Source organism: Cupressus sempervirens, chromosome 6 (genome assembly GCF_028749045.1).
Source record: "Cupressus sempervirens isolate cs-2001-9-10 chromosome 6, ASM2874904v1, whole genome shotgun sequence".
In the NCBI taxonomy this organism is placed as follows: Eukaryota; Viridiplantae; Streptophyta; class Pinopsida; order Cupressales; family Cupressaceae; genus Cupressus; species Cupressus sempervirens.
In genome coordinates this window covers 633570185-633597398 of record NC_143123.1, presented here as the reverse complement: position 1 = coordinate 633597398, position 27214 = coordinate 633570185, and the positions used below count along the sequence as shown (strand labels likewise).

General features: G+C 34.7%; 1 pseudogene; it reads right to left on the bottom strand.

The window, feature by feature from the left end:
* The window catches only part of LOC149553825 (ATP-dependent helicase rhp16-like), a 145569-nt pseudogene extending 120020 nt beyond the window's left edge, over positions 1-25549 (bottom strand).
* Between the last annotated feature and the right edge of the window lie 1665 nt (positions 25550-27214).

Below are 27214 nucleotides of genomic sequence, written 5' to 3'. Positions count from 1 at the left end.
AGAACACTCGAACCATATCCAAAATATGGAAAGCTAGAAATAACATCTAACCGTCTAATCATACAACAAAGGAAAGGAATAGAAGGGAAATATCACAGAGTATTGAAAGCAACATCGCAGTGAGTAGTACAAACAAACTAAGTACGTGGTTCCTCCCAATCATCAATAGCATCATAAGACCATCATAGGCCCTATCCATCCCCATGCATAACATCCCAAGCCACTAATTAGATTGTCGATACTATTGTAATAAGGATGTCACTACTACAACATACTAAAACATAAGCATAAGGAAATCTAACATGCTAGAAGTAAAACATAAGATAATCCTATAAGTAGGTAACATCACCTATCACATGCTAATCATCATAATAAGGAAATGCATCAAAACTAACATCATCTAAATATGATAAACAAGCATCCCAATGAAAACATAAATCACAAGAAAGCATACTTGAAAACCTAAAGCACCAAGTGAAAATATCTAGCAATGGTCGCACTAGAACAATAGACCATCTCTGTACACCAGACCCTAGCAATGGTATAGGTATCTATGCCTCCCAACCATGTGGCACCTATAGGTCCACACCTACTGTGCTGATGGAGATAATGATCCAACCACAAACACACACAAAGCAAACATATATGGCTAACACACACACTAGGCAGTATGATGACTGAATCCAAGACATAGACAATGCATAAACTATAGGTCCTAGTTAGAAAAATTGATAGGCTACTAAGTAGGGGCTGAAATCATGGAGAGTCACTTGACATCGACAAGCCCAAGCTAGTAGTGGCAACTGCCCTTCCCAGCAGAAGGCACACAGTCCAATTTTAATTATCTTAAGTTTAGTACCACCTAGTATTTTCATTTAGTTAGTAATTAATTAGAAATTCCTTTTCCAACCCTCTGGGCACAATGATCACCAGGCTATGAGCTAGAAGCCCCCTCCATATGCTACCCTACTCTACCCATGGTCATCCAATGATGAGTTCTTGTAGGCATACAAATCCCCAACCCGATGTTAGTTTGTGGTGACTCATTAGAAAAGTATTGTACATACTTCATAAATTCTTTGGGGTTCGGGGCCATGGCTGACATTGTGGCCAACATATGGCCGACATGTTGTAACCCTAAAATGACATAAAATACTTGTATAAAAGGGCTTAGGGTTAGATATTTTCATTAAGTTGTGATGCAAAATTGTTTCTTGTAGTGGTATTGACTTGTAAGGGATTACGTATTGTAATAAGGTTGTAAGCACTGGATCATAAAAATATTGGACTTGCTATTTTTTGGATGTAGCTGAAGGATTGGGTGAACCACATTAAATCTTGGTGCCTTGTGTTCTTTTCTATGTGATCTATTATTTTCTATTATTGGTTATATTTGCATGTAATTTTTTTTTTTTCTGTCAGTGGTTTAATCCTAACACCTGACCCTAATGATCATAACTTTTAGAGGTACAATGGAAGATAGGGCCTCACAAGTCACCTGAAAAGTATATGCTCATGTACTTGTGTGTACCACACCATCATCATGAAGATCATAACACAAAGACTGGATGAGAACACAAAACAAAAAGTAACTCAGTCAAAAATAGACTTGGGAGGATGGATGTAACATGCATCCCAATGCATCATAAAAGTGCAATAAGGTCCAACTAGCATCCCAATGGATCGTCCAAGTCCACGACCAAACTCATGCCAAGAAAACTTGAGAAAATAGGGCAGCATGCAAAATGATGTAAAAACCCCAAAACTAAAAAATTCCAAAATTAAAACGTACTTTATGTTTGGGTACAAAACCCTTGAAAATCCAATAATAAATGAGTTCGGAAACCATATGTAAAAATGGCCACCATAATGGCTCAAAACCCAAAACTCTCATCTTGAAAACAAGAAAAATGTTCATACTCAACCAATCGGGTAGAACCAAGAAATAGAAATAGAAGGTAACACTAGTTCTTAGCCTCCTAAAATACTGCTACAAGAAATAGAAGTTGAAATGGAGCAAAAACAATAAAACGAGAATAACCTACCTGACAACAAAAGGGTAGAAGCCAAAACCTATAGAATAAAGTAAATATCTCGCCAAAGCCATTGAAAGTGATGGCAAAGCAAGAACTTCCCAAGCTAGATTCAATGAGACTAACCTCATGAAAAAACCCATGCTCACAACTCCCAGAATAAATAGAATCTGAATCCTTTAAAAGAGGATTCTCAAAGAGCTCTCAAATTTTCTATTTCAAAAAGTGAGAAGTGAATAATAAAATCAGTTTTTCAATACTTATTCACTTTTCAAGTGAATAGTCGGTTAGGGAAAATAGCCAACTAGAGTAGCTAAACTCTGAATTGACCCAAATAAAAATAGGCTATTCTCCATAATAGGAATTCACCTAAGGTAAAGCTACAAAGAATTAAATCCAAAAATATTTAAACCCCAAAAAACAAAAATCATAGAAAATCACTTAACACTTTCATGACAAAGAAAACCTCTAAATGTACAAACACACTCACTGGTTTAATCACATAATGCAAATGAGTTTAGATTTGCTAATCACTAAAAGGTTTTAATTTAAACAATTAAAATAAGGATACACCAACCATACAAAGACAACATTGGTAAAATATGAATAGCTGAACACTAACTACATGTGCCACTGCCAGGGATATAAATCCTACACTCTAAAACAAATGATCAAGTGCATTTGCATATAATATAATAGCCAAAGCAATTAACTCATTAAATAACTGATTAGTCCATTTACACCACTTGCATTCGCATAAAGCTTAAATAATAAGAATGAAGTAAATAACCATAGCATAGAATCCATCTCATAATATAATCAAAAAATATGCCCAATAAACCATATAACTAGATATCATCATAGATCTGGTGTCATCTCAAAATAGCATCAACATGAAAATATAATAAACTAAATAGTATAACAGTATAGCATCTATGGTACTAAACCAAAGTATAACATTCGACCCTTAGGTTATCTCAAGGTACAAATAAAAATAAGAGTATCAGGTATCTCTCAAATCAAAATGGACAAGGTACAGACTACAAACATGAGAGGCACTACAAATAGAGAGAGAGAGAGAGAGAGAGAGAGAGAGAGAGAGAGAGAGAGAGAGAGAGAGAGAGAGAGAGAGAGATTACTAAAGAGGGATAGATTACTACAAAGAGAGTTACTTCAAAGTGAGAGACATTACCAAAGTGGGAGACATTACCAAAGAGGGAGAATTGTTTTAGAGAGAGAAATTCAGAAAAGAGAATTAGAGTGAAATATGTTAGATTGTATGGTAACAAGTGGAAGTGGTATTGCTACATATTGAGATATTGAGATGTTGTCATCAATGCCAAAGACAAATATTGTTGCAAACTTATAATTTGAACAATTGTTGTTTTGTCATTGATGTCAAATCTATTGATAAGACATATTGCTACCTAATCTAAATTTCAAATCTTTATTTAATTGATGAAGATGATTTGAGAAGTTTCTCATAATAATAGCACCTAGAGAAAAGGTTGAGTTATGAAATGATAGTTACAATGGAAATTTGATTACATAGGCTTTGATAAAGCAATGGGATTGTTTATGTTGAGAAAACGAAGCCAAGGAAAGCAATAGAGTAAAATGCTAAGGAATGTTGAGTAATGCTACTGTTAGCCGAACTAGAGTTAGTACCAAGAAAATATAGTGTTGACCAAGAATTTGTATTGATCAAGTGAGATAGTTGATGCCAAGCTAGAAAGCTTTAAAATGACCAAATAATTCAGTGATGATTGAGTGTAAGAATTTAGATACTGTCGAGTGATAGTATGGAAATGAATTCAAGTAAATCATGATATTAAGTTGACATAGTTGATTTCTTGGCAGATGTAAACCATGTTGAAGATAAGATTGATGAGTTGGATCATTAAATTGAAGGAAAGGATTAGGTAAATACCTAACAAATAGATTCTAGAGAAGTTTCTAGAAGGTCAAGAAGATGGACAAATACAATAAATGAGTTGAACCTGATCATAATCCCTAAGATCTATGGTGGTTGTAGAAAATAGTAAAGCACAAATTTCCTATTCAAAGAGATATATTGTTGAAAAAATGGTGTTGTGTGAATGTATGTGTGAGTGCACATGTAAGGAGAGGCATACAAAGAAAGGTTGATAAAAAATGCACAAGTGTGACTGAATGCAAAGCTAAAGGAGAAAGTTTGTAGAGATGATGTTGATGTTGATAAGTGAATCTAAGAAGAAGGATTAAGTGTTGTTGAGAAGATTGGACTGATTGCTTGAAGAGTTTCTAAATAAATCAAAATCAAAGGTGAAAATGGAAGGATTATCAGTGAGTTACTACAAGAACCGAACATAGATCTAAACTAGAAAAAGTGAGTTGTAATCACATGTATCAAAACCTATTATTTTCTTTCTAGTCATTGTAAATAGTTTATATTGGAATCCTTTTAATAGAGGTTGACCTAACAGTCATTTGAATGACTTAAGTGTCAATATAAATCCTTTAACTAGGCAATATTCTAAATAGAACGAGCAAAGTCCTCTAAGAATGCTAGTCCTAATAGGGTGATTATATCTTTTAACAATGTGTTTTGTAACCTTTAATAGGGTTGGCTCTTAACAAAACTCGCTCTGCAAGAGTGAAAAAGAGTGACATGTTGCTGGTGGATTTTCCCTAATTCGATTTCCACATAAAAGTGATAGCATTAAATCTATGATGAATGCTTTATATGTTTTACATTTGATAATGTTTTGATTATGTGAAACAAGTTATGTTTAAGAGAGTATTTTCAATAGAGACCAAGCAACAACAAGATTAGTAGAACAATGAATGTTTATTTTATTTTTCAAATGGTACATAAGGACCTTGGGTAATAGATTTACCCCCTTCCCTTCTCAATCATTCTAAACATTTCTAACAAAAACTAGTCTTGTTAGAATTGATCTTGCATCTCTAGGAAGGTAGGCTCTTGTTCACTGCTTTGTTCTAGCCATTGTGATAATGTTCAGACATCATTGTTCATGTGTGGGATGCTCTGTGTGAAGCCTCTCATTCACCAAATTATCACCATGCCCATTTTATGCTCCATTCATCCTTCTTTCTACCAAAAGTTGAAGGGTATAGCCAATTTTCTCTTGCCCCTTTTCCAACATCTCACTCAGATGATGCAGATTTAAGAAAGTTTCACTCAGTTTTTGTTGTCCTCTTGTTAGCTCCCTTACAAGTTATATGAACCTAGTGCTTGATTCACCCATCCTTCATATTGATCTGGATCTTGGTGGCATCCAATGTCACAAACATTCTAGCAAGATCACCGGCTTGTATACCAATGTAATATTCCAACCTAGGTGGGAGGTTGGCATACTAAAATGTTTGTGTATGGTGGATGGAGGGAGGTAGTATGGTGGACAGAGGGAGGATTATAGAGGGAGGTAGCATATGATAGATGGAAAGAAGAGTACGAAGGATGGGGGAAGGAGTACAAAGGGAGGGAGTATGAAAGATGGAGGGACAAGTATAGAGGGAGGTAGTACAACAAATAGAGTGAGGAGTGAGGTGCACAAAATGAACAGTGTTGCACAAAGATTCGAAAGAGAGTACAAACTTATATGCAAATAATATTAGAACACCAAATCCATCAAACAAATACCAAACATAAATTAATATTGAATATAAATAACCTTTAAATAATATTCACAAAAAAGAATGGTCTTTTGATTTTTTAGATTTGAGAAAAGTATTATATGCGATAGAATAGGGTGATGATTGAATCCCAATGAAACTGAAAAGCCAAGTGGGGAAGATCTTCCACTTTTGAAATGGTGAACAAATCAAGAACTCCAATAGGAATTTATAATTACAAAGAAATATCCAAATCACCTCCGAAAACAATGCACAAGATGACCTTATAAAGGGCTTTGGTGAAGCTTCTTGAATGATTAGAAAAGATGTCGATAGGTTGATAAGTTACAACAAAAACAAAATAGTGGGCCTAATAGATAAAAACATTGATTTTTTCCACATAAACAAAAGTTATTATTTAATAATATTGGGGACATCACACATATTTGTAGTTATTGGATGTTTGTTGATGAAGTTGTACCTTATTATTCTTGTTCTTATCTTGGAGATGTCTATTCATTTGATGTATCTACATGTATCATGTTTCTTGGGATCCTATGAGATGTTGTATCGTATATTAATGTACTTGTATTTTTTATTGCATACCTTGTGACTTGTGTCTGTGAATGATTATTTATTTGGATATACTTTTTCATATTAGTTGTTCTAGTGTATTATGTTATGAGATTATATGTCTCTCATTCATTGATAATTATGGACATTGTACTTAAGATTTAAATTTATTAATAAAACTTGTTAAGCCTCACTCAAGATGAAGCAACTCTTGAGGAATGAAATCTGTATTGTAATTGCACATGTGTAATTGTTATGTTGTACACAACACTTGCGCAAAGTTACTTTGATGTTGTATATACTTTAAAGAAAAAAATTCAGTTAAGTTTGTAACATATTAGATTTATTTATTTTGGGTTCTTGAGTGGGACTTTATAATATCCTTTAAAATAGTAATGTATATCATTCCATAAATCAGGTCATTGAAATTAAACCATTCTTTCTTCTATTGAGAGTCACTTATAGGAACATTTCAAGGGAGAGAGGGCAATAAATATTGTGAAAAGTGGTCAGTCTTAATCCATTATTTCCACAACAAATAATTCTGTGAAGTTAGCTTGACAACGATGATTAACACCCCCCATAAATTAAACTTTATCTTAATTCATTTCAATATCAAAAAAATTACTGTTTAACTCTAATCTTCAATACTTGCAAAATATTAGTATAACTCTTCTTTTTATCTCCCTTCTTCTCTATTATCATGCAAAATTTATGAAGATCTAGTATCATGTACAAAATTGTAACTAAATTTGCACATCACTATGTATAACTATCTAAAAAAGACAAGATCAAAAGTTGTAATACCAAAAAAAATAGAACAAAGATACATTGATAAATTATATTTGTTTTGTTCATATAAACAAAAATAAAAGTATAAAATTCAAAAAGAGAAAATATTTAAATTAATTAACATAAAACTTGATCAAAGATTTCTAGATTATACTCTTTAATAGTTGTTAATCATCCAAATTATACATGAAAGAATGCTAACCATAACATTACATTACATGTGAAATGAGACTGCACATTTTATTACTTATTCACAAATGATGTGATAAATGACTTTTGTGTGTCAATACCTAGAGAATTTACAACTATAGAAATATTCCGATCATATATCATATATTAATAATAAAAGAATGAATTTATCTAATCTTATCGAAGGAGAGGTGAGAAAGTTTGTTTCTCTATACAAGATTACTAAAAAGCATTGTCATTGGACTTTTTCCTTTAAATTAAAATATACTGTACTACAAATACTACTAAGTACTACACATTATAGTTCTCAACAGCACTATTATTGTACAATCCCCAATGTTTTAAATTCTAGTACATTACTTGTACTGCCAAAATTGACCGATTCTATCATTGACCAATTCATCATCAGTGTATTAATATCATCATTCTCATTGACAACAGAATCACAAAGCCTGAGATCTGAAAGCTTGTAATGAATTTAAGAATGTTTTGAGCTCATGCTTGCTCGCACAAATAATGTGGTCTTTATTTTTTCAAAATTTGTTATCGTTCTAATCTGAAATGATAGGAAACTAACGAGAGATCATTATTGTGGACGCAGATACTTGAAGGATTTTGGCTGAGGAGGAAGAATCTACCTGTTGAGGATTGTAAACAACACACAAGGACAGGTGTAGCAGTAGATGTCTCTTATACAAAACTATATGCATCTGGCGTTGCAAGAGATTTTAAGAGATGGATTATATATAAATGTTGAGTTGTGTCACTCTAATGTAATAGGTTGTATATGCGACATCCACTGCTATAACTGTCACAGTGAGTTCCACAATTTTAGAGAGGTGTGAAATAATCCTCAGCAGGTAGGTTTCCCCTCTATAAACCACAATAAAGATCTCGTATTGACTATTATTAATGCCTTCTAATAATATATTTACTATTGTAAGAAAGCACAAAGATCAGCACCTTTAACGAATAATTCAATTCATTCTCCAATGTTGATTGGGATTGGAGTTATATTCAGTTTCTTAATATCTCAAATGTGTAGTCTTACTCCTCTCAAATCTTTATTGGCATTTCATGGACAAAGCTTCCATAGTTCAACAATTAGATTTTCATTTATTTTTTCATATTCAATATGTAAAGCTTATTAGGATAAAAGTGATAAAAGAGGGTACAACTGAAGCTGCACATGAAAGAGAAATCAACAGAAGCGTTGTAGTGGCCATTCCCCAAAAACATTAGTGATACAATGATCAACTCCAATGAAATAAAATTAACAACAATAATGTTGGAATATTTAATGCAGCATTGACGTTTGCCCCTAGAGCCAAACGCTCACCTACCCCCTGATGTCCAGAACAGACAGAAAAATTAATACAGGTGGGTGAAGTTTTTCAAATTCTGAAAAGAGGGGGAAAATGGAATGTGACAAAAGGGAATGTTTATTAATTCATTCAGTCAGATTATTCAGAGTTTCAGTTCAGTAGAGCAAAGAAAAGGAAGAAGAAGAAAGTGGTCAATAGATCCACTTGTTGCAGAGATAGAAGGAAGTATGTTCAATGTCTCCAGTTGCACGTGACTCCTCTATTCATTCTGTGAGTTGGTTGTTGTTTTGTTTTGTCCTGTTGAAGTAGTGATTGCTCCAGGCACCTTTGTATGCAGCCATTAGAGCTGCAAGTTTAAAAATTTATTGAAATTTGAAGCATTATCAGTTTAGGGTTATTTTAGGGTTTTCTGGTTGAAGCCGAATGCTCGCAGATTTTGTAATAGTTTAATGAAAGATTGAATAGAAAGCAAGCAGGCATACTTGAATCTATCTTCCTCTTCTTTTCATTGCATTTGACAAGTTTGTTTGAAAAGTTAAAGCTTTGGCCTTTCTGATTTTAATGGTGAAATCATTCATGTTGAATTTCTCTAAGTTATAATATTTTAGTTGAAACAGAACACTCGGCACCTACTGCATTTTTGTGCTGAGCTCTTCAAGTGACGAGCATTTTCTTTGGGAGCCGAGCTCACTCGGCATCCATTGGTGTTGAGCTTTCTCCTTTGTGTGTCAAGTTTACTCAGCACCTAATGCCTGTCACTTGGCACATCAAGTGCCAAGCAAGCTATCACTCGGCACCTTCCTGTGCTGAGCAAAACTGGCACTCAGTACCTTCATGTGCTGAGCACTTTTTCAAGTGCCGAGTAAAGATTTTAGGTTTAGGGTTGTGAGTATTAAATTAAATTTTAATTTATATTTCTCACATGGTATCAGAGCTTTGAGGCTCCACATCCACAGTGAGTTAGGGCATTTGTTTTCTTGGGATATTTGACATAGCAGGAGATGTAGGAAAGATATGGCACCAACCACCACCCTTCAGTGGGCAAAATTATGATACATGGGCAAAGAAGATGAAGACTATAATGGTTGCAAATGATTTGTGGGAGTTTGTGGTCAATGGATTCAATGATGTAATAGACCCAACTCAGTATGCTACTCTCACAAATGCACAGAAGACTCATTTGAAAGAGTCAAGGAGGAAAGATGCTAAAGCATTAAGTTTGATTGAAATAGCAATGATAGAGACAGCTTTCCCAAAGATTGCAGTAGCAAATTATGCAAAGGAAGCATGAGATATCCTTGAGACGAACTTCAAGGGGACTGATAAAGTCCGTACAGTAAAGCTATAAAACATAAGGAGGGAGTTTGAGAACCTTCAGATGAAGGAAAATGAATCAGTTGTAGACTTCAGTTCAAGGACCTCCAATGTGATTAACCAACTGAAGTCAAATGGAGAAGGCTATCAAGAGCAAAGGATAGTGAAAAATATATTGACGAGTTTACCTCATAAATATGACAATCTGGTCATGACCATAGAAGAGGCAAAAGACCTCACTGTTTTGACAATGGATGAGTTGATGGGTACACTTCAAACCTATGAGCGTAGGATCAATAGATCTATTTATTCATCTTCCCAAGAGCAAGAATTCAAGGCTCAATCAAATCCAAGAGGAAGGGGGAGAGGAAGAAATGGCTCAGGTAGAAACTCCAGAGGTAGAGGCCGAGGTAATGGAGGACAAAGAAATGTTGCAGAAGAAAGCTCAGGAAGAGCAGATGGAGCAAGTAGCTCACAAAATACCTCAAGAGGAGGTAAGAAAAATTATAACTCAAATAAGAGTAATGTAGAATGCTACTACTATCACAAATATGGGCATTATGCAAATGAATATTGGAAAAAGCAGAAAGATCAGTCAAAACAAGCAAATGTGGCTGACGTGAATATGGAAAGTGAAAACACTGCCTTCATCATGTGTAATGTTGGTGAAGAAGGAAGCCTTGAGGTTTGGTACCTTGATAGTGGATGTAGCAACCACATGAGTGGTAATGAAACCTTGTTTTCATTCATTGATAAGAGTTTTAAATCAGAAATTAAGATGGGTAACAATGGAACCCTACCAGTTGTGGGCAAATGATCTATTATGGTCCGCACCAAGAAAGGTGAGAAGAAATAAATACAAAATGTGTATTTCACCCCTGGTATGAAGCACAATTTGATGAGCATTGGTTAGCTTATTCAAAATAGATACAAAATGCTAATAAAAAATGAGAGGTGTGTCATTCATGAAAAGGATGGGAGTAAGAACTTACTTGCAGCAGTTCAAATGACAAAGAACAGAATGTTTCCCTTGAAGATAGAGACATGTTTCTCATCTCAAGTTGGTGTTGTACCTACCACATAATCAGCTCTAAGGAGTGTGATTGAAGACCCTTCACGATTGTGGCATCTCAGGTATGGTCATGATGGCTATGCTGGTTTAAATTTATTGTCAAATAAAAGAATGGTAGATGGTTTGCCACGTGTAGGAAATTTTTGTGACAAGTGTGAGGCTTGTATTTTGGGTAAGCAACATAGGCTTCCCTTTAATTCTGGAAATTCTAGGAGGGCTAGATATCCATTAAAGTTAGTGCATACTGACTTAGTCAATCTTATGCAAGTTACTTCCATTGGGGGGAGTACTTATTTCATGACATTCATTGATGACTTCAGTCATGGGACATGGGTGTATTTCTTAAAGAATAAATCTGAAGCATTTGATAAATTTGTAGAATTTAAAGCCCAGGCTGAAAGAGAATGTGGACACTATATCAAGGTCCTAAGGTCAGATAGAGGAGGGGAGTATACCTCCAATTCTTTTTTAAACTTTTTTAGGAAATATGGCATAAAGAAAGAGCTCACAGCCGGCTATACACCACAGCAGAATGGAGTGGCTGAAATAAAGAACAGGACCATTGTTGAAATGGTAAGAAGCGTGATGAAAGAGAAAGGTATCCCAACTGAATTTTGGGGAGAGGCTATGGCAATAGCAGTTTACCTAATTAATAGGTGTCTTACAAAGGCAGTCCGTGACAAAATTCCAATGGAAGCATGGTCATGAAGAAGATGGACAGTTGAAGATTTAAGGGTGTTTGGATGTGTTGCATATGCACATGTGCCTAAAGAGAAAATGAAGAAATTGGATGACAAAGGTGTGAAGTGATTCTTCACAGGGTACAACTCAAACTCAAAGGCATACAGATTGTATGACCCATTGAACAACAAGATGACTCTTTCAAGAGATGTGGAATTTCTTGAAAATCAGTCTTGGTATGGTATGACTGATGAGTCACCAAGCACTTCTAGTAAAGTGCCAATTATGAGTGAAGAAGATGCTAATGAATAGAAAGAAGAAGGAGAAAATAGAAGAAAAGGCAAGCAGGTTCAGTCACTACCGAACTCCTCTAGGCATGACCGAGTGTCAGTGCTGAGTACTAGTGAAGACCGAGCTGGTTGACAATGTAGCAGCAGTGAAAATTTTGATCCCACACTCTCCTCCCTATTACCAAGAAAGACTAAGAGTCTTAGGGAGATATACCAAGATGAAAGGTATGAAGATTATGATGAGAGTGTTAATTTTGCATTATTTTCTCATAGTGATCCAATATATTTTGAAGAAGCTATTAAGGAGAAGAAATGGTGTAAGGCCATGGATGAGGAGATAGATGCTATAGAAAGAAATGAGAAATGGGAGCTAACTGAATTGCCTCCCAAGAAGCAAGTGATTGGAGTGAAATGGGTCTATAAGACCAAATGCAATGCTGAAGGCAAGATTGATAGGCATAAGGCAAGGCTGTTAGTCAAGGGCTACAAATAGCAGTATGGAAGAGACTATGATGAGACCTATGCATCGATTGCAAGAATGAAAACTGTGCATGCTATCATAGCAATTGTAGCTCAACACAAGTGGAAGGTATTTCAAATGGATGTGAAGTCGGCCTTCCTAAATGGTGTATTGAAAGAAGAAGTGTATGTGGAGCAGCCACCTAGTTATGAAGTTGCAGGTGAAGAGAACAAAGTATATAGATTGAAGAGAGCTCTTTATGGGCTCAAGCAAGCTCCACAGGCATGGTACAATAGGATTTACTCATATTTGATGAGAAATGGTTTTAGCAAAAGCAATGGTGTGCCCACTCTTTACATCAAGGTAGTGGATGGTAATGTATTGATTTTTGTCTTGTATATAGATGACTTAATTTTTACTGGAAATGACAAGGCTCTAATTGGTGAGTTTAAAGAGGCCATGAAAAGTGAATTTGAAATGATAGACCTAGGTCTCTTGAAATACTTTCTACGTAGAGAAGTAAAACAAATGCATGATGGCATCTTCATCTCTCAAGAAAAGTATGCAAGGTAGATCTTGGAGAGATTTAAAATGTAGAACAGTAAGGCAACCCCCACACCAACAGCAATAGGTCTAAAGTTGAGCAAGGAAGACTCTAGAAAAAGAGTAGATCCAACATTATACAAGAGTATGGTTGGAAGTCTAATGTATTTGACTGCAACTCGGCCAAACCTAATGTATGCAGTAAGTCTTATTTCTAGATTTATGGAAACACCAAAAGATTCCCATTGGCAAGTGGGAAAGAGGATCCTAAGGTATGTGAAAGGTACCAAGGGATTTGGGATTTTATATACTGCAAATGATGATTTCAAGTTGGTTGGTTACACTGATAGTGATTGGGCTGGAAGCATAGATGATAGGAAGAGCACTTCTGGATACATGTTTGATATGGGATCGGGTGCAATTTCATGGGCATCCAAGAAGCAATCTATTGTTGCTCAATCTATAGTAGAAGTTGAATACATAGCAACAAATGCAGCAGCATGTCAAGATATTTGGTTAAGGAGGATCTTGAAAGATTTGAATGAAAGGCAAGATGATGGAACCATAATTTATTTTGACAAGATCTCATCAATTGCATTGTCCAAGAATCCAGTCTTCCATGGGAGGAGCAAGCATATTGAGATCAGATATCACTTCATCAGAGAGTTGGTGGAGAATGGGGATATCAAGATGGATTTTTGTAAATCTGAGCAGCAGCTAGCAGACATCTTAACTAAGCCTTTAGGCATTGGATCTTTTGTACAACTAAGAAAGTGTCTTGGTGTAGTTGATTTGGATTAGCTGTGATCCTTATTTGTTTGACTCAGGACAAAGGGGGAGTGTTGGAATATTTAATGCAGTGTTGACGTTTGCCCCTAGAGCCAAATGCTCACCTACCCCCCTGATGTCTAGAATACATAGAAAAATTAATATGGGTAAGTGAAGTTTTTCAAATTTTGAAAAGAGGGGAAAAATGGAATGTGACAAAAGGGAATGTTTATTCATTCATTCAATTAGATTATTTAGAGTTTTAGTTCAGTAGAGCAGAGAAAAGGAAGAAGAAGAAAGTGGTCAACAGATCCACTTGTTGCAGAGATAGAAGGAAGTATGTTCAGTGTCTCTAGTTGCACGTGACTCCTCTATTCATTCTATGAGTTGGTTGTTTTTTTCTTTTTCCTGTTGAAGCAGTGATTACTTCAAGCACCTTTGTATGCAGTCATTAGAGCTGCAAGTTTAAAATTTTATTGAAGTTTGAAGTATTATTAGTTTAGGGTTATTTTAGGGTTTTCTGGTTGAAGCCGAATGCTCGCAGATTTTGTAATAGTTTAATGAAAGATTGAATAGAAAGAAAGCAGGCATACTTGAATCTATCTTCCTCTTCTTTTCATTCCATTTGACAAATTTGTTTGAAAAGTTAAAGCTTTGGTTGTTCTGGTTTTAATGGTGAAAGCATTCACATTGAATTTCTCTAAGTTATAATATTTTAGTTGAAATAGAACACTCGGCACCTACTGCATTTTTGTGCCGAGCTCTTCAAGTGCCGAGCATTTTCTTTGTGAGTTGAGCTCACTCGGCATCCATTGGTGTTGAGATTTCTCCTTTGTGTGCCGAGTTTACTAGGCACCTGTTGCCTATCACTCGGCACATCAAGTGCCGAGCAATCTATCACTCAGCACCTTCCTGTGCTGAGCAAGTGTCGAGCAAAATTGGCACTGGGCAACTTCATGTGCCAAGCAATATTTCAAGTGCCGAGTAAAGATTTTAGGTTTAGGGTTGTGAGTATTAAATTAAATTTTAATATATTTCTCACAAATAATAAAATGATCAGCCCCACTAGTTGTGTTAAAAGCAATACAATGATCAGTCACAAATGAGATAAAACATAAAACCCATGAAGTGGGTTCCGCAAAGGCCAATCAATATAATAATGTTGTTTCTGTTGCTCTAATATTTATATATACTCCGAATTGAACTTCTTCTTTGAAAATACCATTTCTCCAAATACTCAATGTCTCTTTCCGAAGTGTTCTTCGATTTCCAATATTCATCTTGTACTTTACCTTGCTACAACAGCAATGGTGAGCTCTTTTCTTAAGGAGAAGTCATAAGGGTTGATAAAAATATATATCAAATAATTTGCTAGAATCATTTTTATCTTATGAATTAGTTGAATAGGAATGTTCTTCAGTTCCAACAAGCAATTCTTTTTTTTTAAGAAATATTTGCTTCATAGTCATTTTGGTCCAATTTCTCATATTCATTAATCTAAAGGATTAATTAACTTTTGTAAAATATGCAAAATGAATAAGTTAATTAATTTCTAGTCAAAATGAGAATGATTTTCATTAAGTAGGATAGGGTTGGAATCCTTACAATCAAAATAACATCAAGTCCAAGTTCAAGAACACAAAGATAAGGTTATGAGCATTGACGCCTATAGAACTGAATCAGAAAGAATCAACAAACTAAATAACAAGACAAAAGATAACTAAAGACATAGAGCAACCGAGAAGGTTGTGAAACTAACAAAATAAAATCCAGTTACTACCAATAAGGCCAAAAAATGGCCCACAGCCAAAACCCAACACCATTAGAAACCAAACACCAAGGACCCAAAATTACATCCAAAATGATAATGGTTAATTAACTCTTGATAAAAGATAAATATAAAAGTTAACTCACATGGCCCAAAAAAGTGTAATAAGATTAATTAACTTTAAAAGTCTGTTTGGCTACTGGAATAAGAATATGGGAATATGAAGACTTATTCTGGAATTGTTATTCTAGAATAAAAAATAAGAATACTATTCTTATTCTTGTTTGGTTCAGTCAAAATTTGATGGAGAATTCATGGACCCAAAAATTTATGTTTTCTAAAATAAATAAAACTAGAATAAGAATACATATTCCAATTCCACCTATTTGGGTGGAATTATAAATGCTCATTTTTGGGCAAAAATTGGAATACATATTCTTATTCACAAATTTGGTGCACCCAAATAGAAAATTTAAAATTCTAAGAATTTACATATGCCTATTCCACTCATATTTCCCCTGCCAAACATACCCTAAATTTTTATAGGTCAATGCCACTCTCTAAAATATCTATAAGTTGAAGATTAATTAACTTCTTCCTAGGTAGTTGTTCAACATTTTGAATGCAGTTTTGAAAACAATCATTGATCTCTAATTTATAACCCTCTTTGCAATTGTTTCTAATCTAAACTAGCTTAACCAATAGATGTGAAATCAATTTCAGTCAAATGTGAGAGAAGCATGGAAAACTATAAGTGGAAGGTTCATTAACCTCTTCATGGTTCAACATTCAACATTTTCAATGTGATTTTGGAAAAATATTTGACCTCTATTTTATTACCATCTTTGCAAATCTTTCTGATTTGAACAAGCTTAAACAATAAATGTAACATCAATCTCAATCACATAATGTCCCGAGGATATACCATCTTTTAGAATGAATTAATTTTTGTATATGCACAGTTATGTGTTGAAGATATTTTATAAGGTTCTTTTTGCAAGATGCATGTGTAGAATGATAAAATAAGAACAAGGCGTGTGCAAAAAATGTTGTAGATGAAGGGGTTATATTGAGTTAGCACATGATATGTTTGAAAGAATAATACAATTGAAAGTTGTTGTGTTGCAATAAATTATAGATGCCCATCAAAGCATATTAAAAGGAGATGTTTGTCACGTATTATAGTTTTGATGATGGCATACACATGCATATAAAAATGTGGAATCATGGATGACCACAATATTTAATTTGATCGAATATCTCCCTAAGAGGTCATCTCTCAAGGTCATGATAACAGTAGCTGAATTAAAGATGGAGCTCTAAATATTTTTGAAAAATTGTTCTTCATAGAATGAAACTACATCGTATCTTTGCAAATCATCACCCATATCATATCCCTATATCATGCCCCTATATCATAATTCGTACCCCATATAAGCTATTCCCCACTATCTCCTCATCTTGAGATTTTTCCATTGTACATACAACTAGTCACATATCATACTAAGTCCCCCATCCCTCTACACTTTGGTATAGTATTACTTGTAAATACCTTGGTCAGTTTTTCATATATATTCCTATAGTTAGTCCTTCGCTTAGTCCCATTGTATATCGCTCGTCTGTTCATATCACTTTATGCTTGGTCACAATTTACTATTCTCTTGGATAAATACTTTCATGAATCATTATGTGAGATCTCTTGCCATTGAAGAATTGTCCTCAAAAATTTATAGTTGCCAAAATTGTAATAGCACAAATATTACCAATAGGTCCTTCTAGGATGCATCCTTCCTCATGTCTCATCTTGGTCTGTCAATATCTAGTCCTACTGATCTCTTTCAAAAAAGGTTACTTTTTATGAATTTATTCTTTTCTTTCGATATTGGATTTCACTTTTTCGATTCTTAAAATATCTTCCAAATAAATTTGGTTGTTCCCTCCTCAAGGTTGCCATGATCTTTTATATCATGGTGTGGTACAAATGGGGAAATTAGAAAGCAAGGTTTTCATATGATCTTTTTCTACTTGTGAGTTAGTCGGATGTTATCCTTGCATGTTCCAAACATGTGCTCATTTGTGACCACATGGGGTAATTGGTATTTATCATTTTCTTGTGGATTACCTAGTATCAATCCTATGCTAATTCCTCTTGGACTTATGTGTGATGCTGGGGTAATCCTTGTGTGCTCGTTCAAGTCAATCCTATGTAATATTGTGGTATAGGTCTTGATGTTCTTGGTAACCCTAGCATATACCCAATATTCCTATATCAAACTAAGTGCTAAAACTACATGGTGGTACTTCTTTATGAAGTACCCCATCCTCAAGCTTCAAACATAATTGCATTCCCCCCAATTTTACCTTTATTTTCCCTAAAAGATCCCTCATCTCACTTTCTACCACCATCCGTACTACCAATCCTACACATGCCTATCTCCCCATGCTAATCCATCTTACCTCTCATGTAGTTCCTATTCCCGAAGAATCCCTAATTTTCCTATTCTCCTCTCACAATTCCACAATAACACATCAAATCCAACACCTTTTCCCATTTTCTCTCTTTCCTATCCCCGCACCTATCCTCTCTCCCTAGCTCTCCTATGAACATCTATGTTCAAAGGTTGTGCACATTATTTTGCCTCCTCAAATCAAGGCTATGGTTATTCAGTGATATGCTACAAATCCATCCTTCACATCCTCCTACACCCACATGTGTTCCCCTATCATTCTACTTCCCTTTCATATCATGTCCAATTGTCTCTCACCTCATTATTGTTGGTCATTTTTTCCTGCCCCCCAAATTGCCATATTTGAATTCAAACATAGTAATGTTAACATATTTGAAAGTTCAAATAAATGGGACACGAAATACTTTATATTAAATTGTTATGTTATATTGTTTTGCTACACTTTTTCATCTTATGGGTCATATTTCATCTGCCGTCAGATCGATTGAAGATGATCTATGGTGGGCACTTTCCCACAATATGGAGATGAAAAAATTTAATGAATGGAGGGAAGCCACCTTCTTCCATGCATCTTAGGTGGGGCCTTAGTTCTTGTTTGTGGACCATCATAGACAAGGTGGATGAGCTATCAGGTGAGTTGGCATACAACTAGATTTCTACTGGTAGTCACTTTCCCACATTTCATCTTTCGTCAGACCTTCTGACAATGGATGCAAGTGACATCATGCCATGTGGACTAGTGGGGTCAGGTTTTATTTTTTGGTCTGTAGTGTGATTGTGTTGATGTGTTTGGTGAGCTGGCGTACAGGTGGTTCCTAGTTGGTTGCAACTACTAATAGGGACCACATGCTTTCAGTTGTATCTATGCCATCAAATCTTCCTAGATCAATGGCCATCACATTCCCACTTTATGAAATTGTGAGAACTTTAAACATTGCGGGGAAGCCCCCAAAGGACACGTGTTCTTGTTGACCCAATTTGAAAGAAAGGTAGTCACAAATAAGGCTAACTATTATGTGACATCATGATTAAGTTGAAAGGTTGGTGCTACTAGTAGGTTATGAGGTCAAACACATTAAGACCTAGGAAGGTGGCAGAAAGATAAAAGAATATTGGTCCATGTGGTGCATTCTAGCTATAGAAATCAGTTGACTTGCTAACTTTAATGACTCATGAGCCAAAAAAAAAAGGGAAGAGATGTTTTCTTGCATGATCCAATCGTCATGATCAATTCCAACCACTCTCCAATGAATACCATGCTTGGGAAACAAAGGAAAAACTCCATCTTTGGTTTTATCCATCTACTTGGTTAGAGTGAAATATAATGGCATCATTTTTGTCTTCTCAATGCTTTGATTCAGAAAAAAGTGGATTTTATTACATCTAAATCTATGCCAAGATCAGATTTTCTCCAGATCTCTATGATTGTTCTCTGCAATCTTAAATGGTAGTGATTTAGTTTTGTTTAGGAAAAAAATAATCTTAGTTATGCCTAAGCTATAAAGGCAATTTTTGTAAGTTTTGTTAAGGTCGACTCTTCTCTATTTTCTTAATATTGCTTTGCAAGTTCACTATAAATCCCCTTTGCCTCTAAACCTATATGACATTCTACTTTATCTCCTCTGGACACTGATGTATTGTACAATAGCTATTTTCCTATCATGATTATATCTCCTTTTAACCTACAAATGATTTATAAGTGAATTCTCTTCTTCCTTGAGTCATTTATTTGAGTTTTATGATTTGCATCTACATGTGGTTGTTGGAAAAAACAAGTCTAGATGTGTATATCTTTTGGTGTCATGATCGTTCAAGTGTCGAGTGGAGATTGGTTTGAACACTTTGTTTTGGTGCATCACCCCTTAGGTTAGAATAGGTATATTTTCTTTCATGCATCCCTTCTCCATTTTTCTCTCCAAGAGTAGTTAGGTGCATCCTGATAGGAAAGGAAGCCAGCCTTCTCTAGAGACTCAACCTCATAGTCCAAGTCCCACAGTGGAGGTTGTTTCCATGTTTCACAAGGTTGTCCTTAGGTAAAAACTTTGGAAAATGGTGTAAAATTTTATGACAATAGTTTTTGGCACACTCAGTGGGACTATAATCTAGAAGATTTCAAGTCTAATAGTTTCAAAGAATATAAATTTCAAGTTGATGTTAAGGAAACAATGCTACTCTCAGTATTCCAAGCCTTCAAGAGGCTGATTTCTACAAAGCACTTGCTGATTCTATACCCTTCATATCTGGTTTCCAGACCAACGTTGTAGTGATTCACGCCCAAAGCTAAAATGAGGGCATCTTCTACAAGTAAATTTTAGTATCAAGAGCTTTCATTTTCAAATCCTAGAAGGAAGAAGACTAGATTGTCTTTATCACCAATTAGGAGTATAGAGGAAACACATACCCCTACAAGATTCATTTATGCTCCTCCTATTGTTAGATCTCAATCTAAAATACCATAAGCTCATATCAATGGATCACTTGCTTATATGGCATAGCTTAGAGCTTATGCTTTCACTACTTTTAGTGTTGGAAGTCCCCTATTGCTAGCTCAAAGACATGACATACCAATATCAACTCTCAAAAGTACACCAGATTTCACTAGTGAAACTTCTCTCCCTCCCTTAGAACACATTCTAGAGGTTGCAAATGTTTTTAATATTCATGGTATATCTAAGGATGATGTTATAGTTAGGCTTCTAGCTTCATCTTTAAAAGGGAAAGCACTTTAATGGTATAGAGGGTTGTCTCATAACTCTCTAACATATTGGGATGGATTAGGAGCAAGACTATGTAAATGCTTTGAGGATAAAAGTGACTACTTGTCAATTTTGGAATAGCTAACTACCATAAAAAGAGCCCCACATGAATGCATGACTAATTTCAATTACACATTTTAGAAAACATGGGACAAAATACCTACTTCAATAAAACCTACCCCTGGTAATGCCTTCCTACATTACATCAGAGCTTTTAAAAATGATATTGCCACCACAATCCAAACCATGGGAGGAGACATTTTACCTGATGCTTATGAAATCACAATAAGGGCAGAAAATATATACAAACAAGAAGGGAAGTTACCTCCAAGGCCTCATATCCCCTTCTTCCCTAATGTCCCAAATCACCAACTAGTAATGGTCCCTATTCCCACAACTTCCACATCACAATCCCTTACTCTAGTCCCTCAAGCTTCCACATCTTCAATTGGAATAAATGAAATCAAGGAGATGATGCAATCTATGATGTTTAACATAGATAAAAAAATTGCAATGCCAAGAGAATAAATTAGAAGATAACTTCTCTATGATGCAAAAAGTGGGCAACAATGTGGTGACTTTGGAAAGGTAGCAAGCTCAAGGTAGTAAGGCTCATCAATTTCAATATCAAACTCCAAACAATGGTAGGCCTCCAAATTATAATTATGGGATCAATCCTTTGGATGAAAGTAGGTGGAATAGTCATGCCTCTACTTCAAATGCAATTCAAAGTAGGGCCATAGTCCCTGAAAACAATATAGCTCAGGATCAAGATTTTTGTCCTTCCTACAACTACTCCTATGCCTATTAAATGTGTCAGAAAGCTAAATCTTATTTAGCTTTGACCATTAAAGAGCCTACAATAGGACACTCATACAAGGAGAACCAATCCAAAGATGCCTCCTATATGTAAAGACAGGGTGATTGCTCCTTTATGAATCATCAAGTGGAGGAACATTGTAATGTAAACTGGGATTCCATTGCTCACAACACTGGGAGCAAAAGAAGAGCTATTGAAGATTCCAACCCTCCTCCTCCTAGTCAAGATTCAACATCAAATATAGTGTCTCATGTATAGGCAACAAATGACCAACCCAATGTTCCTCTACAACAAAAATAGAGTAGTTCTAGAGGGGATGTGAATGACCCCCAAGCTATTCCAACTAAAACCCCTATAAATTTAGCTCCTAAGGCTTCTACCAGAGTACCTAATTTAATAAAAAATATGTGAATATTTCCATGTGGGATGCTATTGTTGTTATACCTACACAAAAGAAGTTGTTGTAGTAGGAGTTGGAAAGAATTGAACCAAAGGATCAACCAACTAGCATGGAGAGTGCGAAAAATCTAGTACAACCATCAAGGGAGATTGAAATAAATAAAAAGGTTAGACCTCCTCCATTTTATGTTTCTCTAATAATAGGGGATAAACTAGTCCACAATTACATAATTGATTTAGTAGCTAGTAGTTCAGTAATACCTAAGTGTGTTGCTGACACTTTAGAAATGAAATATGAGCCCATTGTTAGGGACTTCATATAGTTGGATGGTAGTACTATTAAGATTGTAGGGATCCTTAGGAATGTGAAAATGACCCTACATGCATGCTCTAGTTGTACTATCAAGAGACTTTACTGCCCAAATAGATGGTTACATATCTTATGATGGGTCATATATGTTTTTTAGAACAAGATATGGGACCAAAGCTTCAATCAGATCAGATCCTCTAGCCCTCCATCATATTGAAATCTACACCCCTAATCTTATCAATATGAATTACACTATCTTGTAAATGGATGAGAATGACATAGTGAATAAACATGCCACTTCTCTAGTAGAGTTATCTGATTTTATCTTAGATGAATGAGCTAATGCATATCAATTTGATTCCATATCAAAAACCCTTGAGATAGGTCTTGATACATACGGTGTGTTAGAAAAGGATGCTCTTATCCCTAACCTTATGAAGGAACAAGAAGAGATGAGTGGGATACGGAGTATGTATTTTGATGGATGAAGAAATAAGAATGGATTAGGGGCTAGTGTGATGTTGATTTCTCCTACACAAGTAAGGTACTACTTTTCATATAGACTCTAATTTAGCTACACTAATAATGTGGTAGAATATGAAGCTCTGATTCAGGGTCTTCAACAGGCACAAAGGAGAGGCATCAAACTCTTAAAGGTATTTGGGGATAGTGAGTTGGTTGTTAATAAAACTAGAAATCATAATGTCATGAAGAAAAACCATCTCAAATCATAAAAACATAGAGTTTGGGATCTACTTGAAGGCTTTCATGCTTTCAATATTAAGAGTGTCCTAAGAAACAAAAACAAACATGATGATAGGCTTGCAACCATTGGTGCTCATTATGATATACTAGAGTATGTTACTAATGAATATTAAAACAAATTAAAATTTTGGTAAGGCTTGTCATCCTAGATAATTGCACAAATTAGCTAGTATTTGATTTTGATTTATAGATTGTTAATTTCTTGCAAAATTAAGTAGAGTTCTCTACTAGAAATTAGTCCAAGCTACAAAGTTAGTATTGGGACCAGATCATGAACCTAAAATCCAATGAATTTCCTAAAGGTCTAGTCACTTTAGAGGGAATTTTCAACTCTGATGATCAAGCAAAAGGCAAAGGTTCAAACCTAACTGTGAAGAGGGATGACTACACACCTGTCACTATTGCTAATGGAAAGAATCTTAACTTGGGAAAGGTATGCACTGATGTTAAACAAGATTTTTTTGTTAATTTATGTCAAGAATTCAATGATGTTATTGCTTGGAGATATGAAGACTTAAATGGTTTTGACCTATGTTTATTTCAACATACTATAGATTTAAACCATGGTGCTAATCCTATTAGACAAAAGCAAAGGCTAGTAAACCCAAAGATTGAACCTTTAATGAGAAAGGAACTATCCAAACATATAGAAGCCAATATCATCTTTCCTATTAAGAACTCTTCATGGGTAGCCAATCTTGTTCCAGTTAGAAAGAAGAATGGAGAAATCAAATTGTGTGTAGATTTTAGGGATCTTAATAAGGCTTCTCTTAAAGATCACCATCCCCCTCCTTCTATGGAGTAGATTTTGTCCAAGGTTAGTGGCTTAGAAAGGTTTTCTTTCTTAGATGTTTTTTCATGCTATAATCGGGTGCTAGTCCAAGAGTCAGAAAGATATAAGTAAGCATTCACTAGAAAATGGGGTACCTATGCTTATTGTAAGATGCCATTTGGAATAACCAATGCAGGGGCCACATTTCAGAAGGAAATGAAGATGGCCTTCACGTGTGTGCTGGAAAATTTTGTACTAGTCTATCTTGATGATATGACTATCTTCTCAAAATATGCAGTAGATCATTTTGATCATTTGAGATAGGTATTTGAAAGATATAGAGAGTATGGTGCATCCCTAAATCCCAAGAAGTGTGTGTTTGCCACTAACCAAGGAAAACTCCTAAGACATATTGTATCAAGAAATGGGCTAACAATATATCCAAAGAGAGCAGAAGCTATTCTCTCTCTCCCACTTCTCAATCATAAGAAAGGATTATAGAGATTTCTTGGTAGGATCTATTGATGTTTTGACACTATTAAGAAACAAAATACTTAATACCAAGATAATAAATATCACAGCAACCTAAGGATCAGCTAATTCCCATAAATAGTTATATGTACTTCAAATCTGGAACCAACTTCAACAAAATCAAAAAGATTTTCTACTCTTTTGGCTCTACAAAACCAAGGTAGGTACACCTAAGGGATAAAAGATTTACAACATGATACTACATAAATATTTCACTCATTCCATGACATTCTATAACAATGGACATCCCTTATATAAGACTAGTTAGAATTCTTCTTAGATCTAAAGATAATTTTTGGCAATAACAGCTAAATAAAACTCAGAGGTCAAATGTAAACAAGTGTTTACCAGCTTTGGCACTCTTCAAACAATTAAAATAAAATTGATTTTAAATTTTAGGTTGATGCTTATTCATGGTTTCTCCAAACTAAACTAGTTGATTACTACCTAATCCATTGGGATTCAGAGTCTATTCAATTTTAGATCTAATTGATTGCATTACAATCAAAATTATCAACAATTCTCACTGAAAACTCATTCTTACACATATCCTCTCTAGCACCATGGAGATATTATCATATTCACTAAATTATTTACCTAATTCATTGAATTAAAAGAAATAGTGAAAATGATATACAACTTAGCCTAATTTCATTCAATTGAACAAGCTTTACTCATGCAATTTCATGATAACTAGGTAATAAAAGGAGACAAGAATCAAGAAGAAAAGATATGGGAATAACTCATCTTTATATTAAGTTCCTTTAAAAATTGTATAACTGTAATGGAACTCAAAATGACTCAAGATAAAGCATCAAGATCATGTAACATTAATGTATTTTTAGAAATTTGTAGAGAAAATACATCATAAAGTTACACTAAATTGAAAAAAACTTAGTAAAACTAAAATTATGCAATGATTCAGACCCTTTCTCTAGCCTTGGAATCTCACTTATATAGTATGAGATACAACAAGCTTTAGGCATAGAGAATTGATAGTTGTCCTTAAGACAGAAAAGATATTTACATTGTTATTGTCACAAAAAGATAAAATTTTGTGCAATGAAAAAACTTTACATTCAAATATTCTTTTGATGGGACTAGCTTTTGTTACACGTTAAAATGTTGTAGATTTCATGATTCATTTTGTTGTTGTTATAACTCCTTAGAAGATGTTGCTGATAAGTTTGTCTGTGATATTTATGGCTTTGAATTTTGTAGACTTACTTTAACTTGAGGCTCTTCATTTACATCATCATGTACTGTTAAAGCAATAGTTATGTCTGATTCCTCAGTTGCCATATCATCAATTGGGACTATTGTGCTTATCACTAAGGTTGGTTGTTCAGTTTTGTCTTCTTCTATTGATGTATCAATTGTTTGATTCTCTTCCTAGTCTACATCATCTTCCTCTATGTCCAACTACTATTGTTTCTTGATCACAAAGTCTCCTATTTTATTTATCTCAACAAGTTATTCTCTAATGGAACTATAAAATAACTACACTTTAACAAATTCTCATTTTTCATTGCCCATAGCAGATGTCCCTTCTCATTTATAACCTCATTCATTCTTTGGCACAATAAATAATATAATTCTTTCCCCCACTCTTCCTTTCCTTTTATCTTATCAATATTCTTAAGTTCCCAGGGAAAAAGATCAAATTTCTCACCTAAATATCTAGAAAGGAAAATCATTGTTCTTTTTTCAACTGTAACCCTTTTCTCATGAAACTCAAATAGATTATTAATTATATCAAAATTTCTTTCTATCTATTCACAAGATAGAGTAATAATTGAGATACACAAAAGGGTGATATCTTTATCTCTTCCACCCTATTTTTTCATAATAGGCTTTAAAGTATCTTCACCACTTCTTATTTCATTCCACATGTCTAGGATTTTTACCAATTTCTCATAAAATGTTGGCCAATCAATCTTATCTACTAGATATAAGATTGGTTTTTTAATTTTTTCTTCATACTGATTATTCAGCTCAACATGTAAGGCCTACAACTTATTCTTTTCTTCCTCAAACTCCTCAGAAGTATAAAATTATGGCCTTTGTGGAGTGTCAAGTAGCTCTACAATTGGAGTTGACTTAAATGGTTCAACTAGGGGGTGAGGATAGAAAATTCTAGGCCTACTAGACTATCCCACTTTTCTCTTTCCTAATTTCTTGTCCATCTAGGATACATGAGTCTCCAGCTATTGTATCCTATTCCTTCTCCCTTCATATGCCTTCAATATTTTGTCAAACTTGGCATTGAGCTCTAGGAATTTATTTTTATCTTTCCTAGCAACCACTACCCCAAAGTCCATCATTTCTCTACTCATTTTATTCACTTCCTCATTGTCCACTTCATCTACTCTATATACCATGACAATGTCTGTATGCTTAGCATTTGAAATTTCTTATATCCTAGTTTTGTCTCTTTTCTTAATTGACCAAATCATCAATTCTTGGTGATTATTTCTATACTTTATTCCTTTGTGCTTGCAAAATTTCCTCCTCATTTTCATATTGAATATCTCTTTCTTTCCTAATAGAGTCAAAGATCATAGCATTAGCTATGTCCCATTCAGGTAATATTAAAACTCTTGACTCTTTCAATAACTGTCTTCTCCCCTCACAGGTCAATTGTGCAAAGTCCTCCATGAAATTGGCCTTAACCTCTTCCTCAATCTTAGAGTCCAACTTATTTGGTTGCTCTACTTTTATTGATTTGCACTTATTCTAAAAATTGCAAATATTTCTTCTCAATAAAAATTATGCAAAGGCTCTATATTTCACAAAATTTTCATCATCAATGAATTTTTTAGAGGCTTGTACAATTATAGGGTCTATCTCCCTACTTTTATAGTCTACAATAGTAAGGCCAAATGATGGCATAAGAGGCTCTTCAAGTACTCCTCCTTCTATACCAATACTTGTAATAAAAATGTCCCCTTCCCCTCCAATTTGTCT